Source organism: Caloenas nicobarica, chromosome 8 (assembly GCF_036013445.1).
Source record: "Caloenas nicobarica isolate bCalNic1 chromosome 8, bCalNic1.hap1, whole genome shotgun sequence".
Classification (NCBI taxonomy): Eukaryota; Metazoa; Chordata; class Aves; order Columbiformes; family Columbidae; genus Caloenas; species Caloenas nicobarica.
Window position 1 is genome coordinate 9088492 of NC_088252.1, and position 6000 is coordinate 9094491.

Below are 6000 nucleotides of genomic sequence, written 5' to 3' on the forward strand. Positions count from 1 at the left end.
CACAACAAAGCCTGTCACCTGACAGCAGTCAGGAGCAGCATTACTCTCTCATGTTCAACCCAAAGATACACCAAAGAGAAGCAAAAGTTATACCAAATACTGCTTAGCATCCATCTAAGTTCAAGTGACTTCAGTATGAACAGACTTAGGTCACAGCTGAGCACCCATGTTTAACCTAGGCACCTCACCTCTTACTAAGACAGAAAACAGATACAAACTCTCCCTCATATGTTTCTTTGCTATGACCAAAACACAGTGAATTATATTAAAATTCTGCATTTCAATTGCTACACAGATTCGAAGCTGCACAGCATTAGCCTTTGAGTCAGAGACAACATCCATTTTAAAAAGATACCTTCCAAAAAAATATATAAATATACAGGCAGGTAAATTTAAATAAGCTAGTACCTGTCACTACTCCACTACTGGTCAAAAAGGAGCCAAAGGAAGGAAAGTAGTCAGCTCTACCCAGCACTCCTGATGGGCAGGCTCAGTCTTTAATAGAGCAGAGGTAGCCAAAATATAGCCATCGGGTTTTAATCAAATATTGCCAGTCAAATTGCAACTGCAGTTCTTAACTCAGACCCATGGCACCCTGCAAGCACCGCTCTCGGTTACGCAGCACTGCTCCCAAAACATAAACTCTGTTTCTTGCTCTCTTCTTTGATACATTTTTCCATGCTGCCAGCAAGGCTATTGGGGCATACTGCTTTCTTTAAGCCTTGCTTTAGAATGAAATCTCTTCAGGGCAAGGATTTTTCCTTGATCAGTCATGGATGTTATTGATTATACTGTCGGCTTTCCAAACACACACACACAAAATTATCATCATACAATCTAAAGGGCTGTGGGCTGTAAAGCACTGCAAACAGCCGAGGCAAGGCAAAGGCATTTCCTGACATCACACCGGACATCATCTTACAGTGCGATTCAGACAGCACCCACCACTTCAAATACTCTTACCCTGGAAAGAGCACACAGTACACAGCTGTCTTCAAGCAACAGTAGCTTAGACAGTGTAACAAAATATCAGAGGACAACAGTCGATTTTTCATTATTAGTGAACTCTGGATTCAGCCCTTTCAGAGTGGCACACTAGACATTTGTAGGATATGGTCTATCAACCCTGTGAGCGAGTCACACACACCTTTTCAAAGCAAAAAACAAATAAGCAAGATGCCCCAAACATGCCAAAGTTGAGCAAAGTTAAAGTCTGAAGACGTAAACTACTCTTCCCAGAAGCACACGATGCATTAACATCTTATCCTACAGCACAACCATACATCAGCTACAGAGTTCTCAGCTGCCCAAATTGCATGTTACAGAGACAGCTTAAAGCCACCCCTGAAGGACATGTGTGTTGCAGGGAGTGACACAGATTCACTAGCATGTACACAACCCCACAAAAAAATACGTGTGGGTGAGGTAGCTATCTGGTCTGGCAAGTTTCAATCCACAGCGCATGTTTATTTTCAAACAGTAAGTCCAACAACACTAACTTCCAGAATTATTAGCAAACATTTAGATACACATAGCAACCTTACACTGCATTTTGACTTCAAAAAAATTGGTTAACTGTTCAAGGGGCAGCCTTAAATATTGCCTTCATCACAGAAAATTGATCTATAATGGGTTAATAAATACTGTAAGTCCCCAGGACAATATGTGTGGCTCACATCTCCATTAGCCTCAAGTTGTGTACTCTACTAACATAGCTCAGCAAGCCTACACTAAATTAGCTGCATCCATCTAAACAGTTTTGCCAGCGTGAAGCTCTTCACCACTTGAGCCATGAGCCCAGGTTTGCTTCCTGGCTGGCGTCAGGAAGGCAGGCACCCCCCACGACACCAGCCTCCGCTCCTCTCTACCTTCAGTCTTGCCTTGGCCTTAAGCCAGGATTTATGAACTCCAGCAACATTTATGTCAAACCTCTATCCTGGGAAACCTGCTAAAATGAAAATACGTCTAGATTTCCTTTACGTTAACATGCTATTAAGAAGAGTGCATTTATTCTCACTAACTGAGGGAGGAAATCGGAGTGAGTATCAAGGACACTCTGCGTTATCATTACTCAAGCTGGGATTTACTGTGCCCAGCAGCACTCTGAAAGCCTCACCACTGAAGTGGTGTTGCCCCAGCACGAAAAGAGGTGCGTCAAGGATGTCAGCACAGTAGCAGTGAGCAGTCAAGCAGGTTAAAGAGAGAAGACAGCTAAAATGCTGTGTGACTTACAGAACTTGAATTTGGTAAAGGCATCCCTCCTTCCACCCCCCTCTTCTTGGCCAACACGAGTCATGGGGATAGGACAGTTGGGTCTCTAACGTGATGTTGCTAAACACTTTAACCAAGCATTTTTAACAACTGACATCTCAGAAAACCATGCTTTGCTCTCTTCCTCAGTTGCTGTCACTGTGCCTCAGGTATATAAGCAAAACAGCTCCTCAAAGTCTCCAGCTGTCCGAATTACAAAAGACAACTCAAAGAAACCATCACAGAGTTCTGCGACACAGCATCAAGTTCCACTGTGAAAATTATTTTCCTTTCCCACAAAAAAAAAAAAGAGGACGGTGACCTACACGCAGAAGAGGGGCAAACAGGCATTGCGAAGGAAAACGACAAAAATAGCTTACTCGATTTTTCTTGGTACATGGAAAATCCATTACAGAAGTTTACACAGCAACAATGAGGACTGACAAGTTAATGAACTGCTACTTGCGGAGTCACAGGAAAGAAGGCCCATTCCTATGCTGCACAAAATTCGAGTAAAAACTGACTGTAATTTGGTCAAATCAAAAATCAGAAGTTCTAGTTATTTCAGAAAACAAGATATTCAATTAGTACTTCAGTAGGGGAGGGTTGTGCCTCTATGAAAAAACGCCAAAAAACTCACAACTCTTAATTACTCCCAAGCCCCAAAGCCTGTTGAACAGGAAGCCTGGTGTTTCAAAGCTGCCTGAAGTGACATTTGCAAAGACAAACACAAGTGCAGAGAGCACACTGGTAGGAGGGGATCAGTGAGCACAGGGCTTTCCAAGCCCAACAGCACCAGCATGTACTTCCAGAGCAACACCCACATGAGGGCCTCAGCAAGGCACGGAGCTGTGAAGTTTTATCATCCCTGTGACGCAGGGAAGTACCGGGTCTCCCTGCAGCCCTGGCAGGGACACTGAGGCACAGGACGGTCATCCAAGGACATCCACAGTCAGCAGCAAGACACTGAAGCATATTAGCTACCAAGAAAACCAGACTTCCATTAACGAGGCCAGTAATAAAACTTCCGCTTGTTGTTAAGATAACTCACGGGATCTGGCATCACTCTGTCAGCAGCGCCAAACAGCCTAACGGCTATTTGATATTCACGTCCCTTACAGGCTGCTTTAGTTACAGAAACAACATTAAAAATGTAGCATCCTTTGAGATATGCTGCACGAGCCAGGCCAGTTTCAGCCACAAGCATCAGGAGTAACTCTTTGGGGCTGTTTCTTCCCCAGAGGATAACCTCTTTAGCAACGTGGAGATATCTTATCAGGGATCGCTTCTGTCACCAAAGGCAAGCACAGCACTGTGAAAATATCAGTTATGACTTCAGCACCAAAGGGCTGGAGCAAACATCAAACCAGCGACTGAAATAGCTGGCTACCTCTCCACACAGGATGCTCTCCCCCCTATAGCAGTCCATACTCCGAGTCCTAAACACAAAGAAATACAAATGAATTGCAGCCAGCACAGACGCTGCCACATCAGCTCCTTGGCTGCCCTCATGCCAAAGCCTCTTCAGGAGCGATCCAGGCAGGAGGGCAGCGATCGGTCCCCAGCCCTGGGCCCTGCTGCAGGGGCAGCACCTATCCCAGCCGGCAGCTTTGGAAGTAATGTGAGGGAAAATTCAGTCAATACCGGTCTTTGTTGAAACCCAAGTGTTGCATACAAATTCGGACTTGACTTGACAAAGCTTCAGCTTGCCTCCTAGCCTTGCTGCGAGGATAGTTTAGTATTTCAGATCCGTCTAAACTGTTGAACTGAGGTCTGGCTTTTACTGCCGGAAAAAGCAGCAAGTAACCACTGTAAAAAATTGGCTTGTGGCAATCATCAGGCAAGGGGTTTTGCTTTCTTCAGTGCAAAGTCAAACAAACTCAGTTTATAAGAAATGTAAGTCCTTAGCTACCTAACAGGTAAAAATAATTCTCTTTTATAGCTCAGAAAACTATTTTCTGTTATAAAATACTTCAGTGTAAACCAGAAAGCGCTTCAGAAGAGTATTTCTTTAAACACCAGCTTGAAAAGAGCACTGTTTAAAAAAAAAAAAAAATCTCGTCTCTACACACTGCAACAAAAGACAGAATTCCCACGAACAGAAGAGCCCACCCATCGCAAACTTACCATAAACCCCCTCCGAGCACCTCTATCGATCCGCTATGCGAGCAGAGAATCCCGGGGAAGAGACGCCCGTCGCAAGCAAACAAACTCAAGCCCCAGCCGCTGTGATTCGCAGGAGCGTCCCCTCCGCGGTGCTCTCTCCGGGAGGAGACTGATCCCAACCGCCTGCCAGCAACCGCCGCCGCGCCAGGGCGAGCCGCGGCCCCGGGGAGGCGGGAGGAGCCGGGAGGCGCCGCGCCCGGGGGGCTGCGGAGGGCTCCGGGGCTCGGGGCGGCGCAGCCCCGCTCTGCTCGGCTCTGCTCGGCTCCGCTCGGCTGGGCCGGGCCGCCCGGGAGCCCCGCCCGGTGCCCGGTGCCGGGGGCGGCGGCGAGGCGGGAGGCGGCCTGTGGCGGCTCCCGGGCTTTGTGCGCGCTGCCTCCGCGGGGCCGCCCGCCGCCGCCTCATGCGAGAGCCGGCGCAGCTGGGGAGCGCGGCGAGCGCCGAGCCCCCTGCGAAAGCCGATCCCGCTGATCTCATCCCCGGGGGCACTAATCCAATGACCGGCAATTCGCAGCAGATGGCGACGCCCCTTCCCCCCGCCCCGCGCGCGCGCAGCGCCGCGCACGAGCCGCCGCCCGCCGAGCCGGGCAGCGCGCGCCGCGGGGGTCCCCGCTGCCCGCGCGGGGAACGCGCCCCCGCGCACCTGCAAACTTTCTGGCAAGATACGCGGTGCTGCCCCTGCCGCCGCCCTTCGGGCCGGAGCGAGCGGGCGGTGCGCGGCGCTGGGCAGCCCCAGGAGCGGCGGCCCCGCAGCCCGGCTCGGTCGGCCCTTCGCGGCCCCGCAGCGCAGCCCGGCTCAGCATCGCGCCGCGGGGGGAGCAACAGGACAAGGGCAAACCCCACCCGTGGCTCCCGCCCGCACCTGGGGGGCTGCGAGGGGGAGCCGGAGCTGGGGACGGGGCAGAGCTTGCACACGGGCTTACTATAAACACACCATATCTGGGGCGGGGGGGGGAGGTGTTTTTGGTTTTTCTTCATTATTTGATCGCTCTAAGCCATATACCTGCAAGTGAAGCTCGCATTAAACTTTTGGATGCCAAAACTCAACGCACACTTCTAGGTAAGCTCCAAGACTTCTACAAAGCTACAGGCAAGGCAAGGTACAGGCGCAGGTTACAAAACAGTCAAAAGGCAAGCCCTTCCATTGCTACTCATTGATATCAGTAAACAACCTGAAAATCAGTGTTTTCCAATCTTAATACTCTGTGTCTTGAAATCCCCGAGCACCAGGAACACCAGCATAGAGGTTGCACAGATGTTGCATTTTCTCTCTCACATCCACAGCACTTGGGTCAGAGCTCAAGGCAAGAAACATCAGATGCTGTCTATGCACCTCCCACCCCAAAACTAGATTAACCTCTCTCAGAGAGTTTAGAGCAGTCCATAAAGGTGATATATCTCTTGCAGGACAAAACAGTAAAAACTTACAAAGGTGAAGAACTTACATTAGGAAGTACATTTCCTTGAATTCTGCTGTTCTACTTATCCTTTGTACTTCTGGAGATGGGGAGGGCAAGATTTTTTCCCCCTGCTCTTTCATGGTGATATTTCTACATTATTTCTACATGTTTTACTAAAATCCTCAGA

The 6000-nt window shown here is 49.1% G+C and overlaps 1 protein-coding gene across 1 annotated transcript in view; it reads right to left on the reverse strand.

Moving 5' to 3' along the window:
- The window catches only part of SPSB4 (splA/ryanodine receptor domain and SOCS box containing 4), an 86749-nt gene extending 82075 nt beyond the window's left edge, over positions 1-4674 (reverse strand). The window contains exon 1 of the mRNA XM_065640215.1: positions 4378-4674. The gene's annotated coding sequence lies outside the window, so the exon portion shown is untranslated. The remainder of the gene's footprint in view (positions 1-4377) is intronic.
- Positions 4675-6000: the final 1326 nt, after the last annotated feature.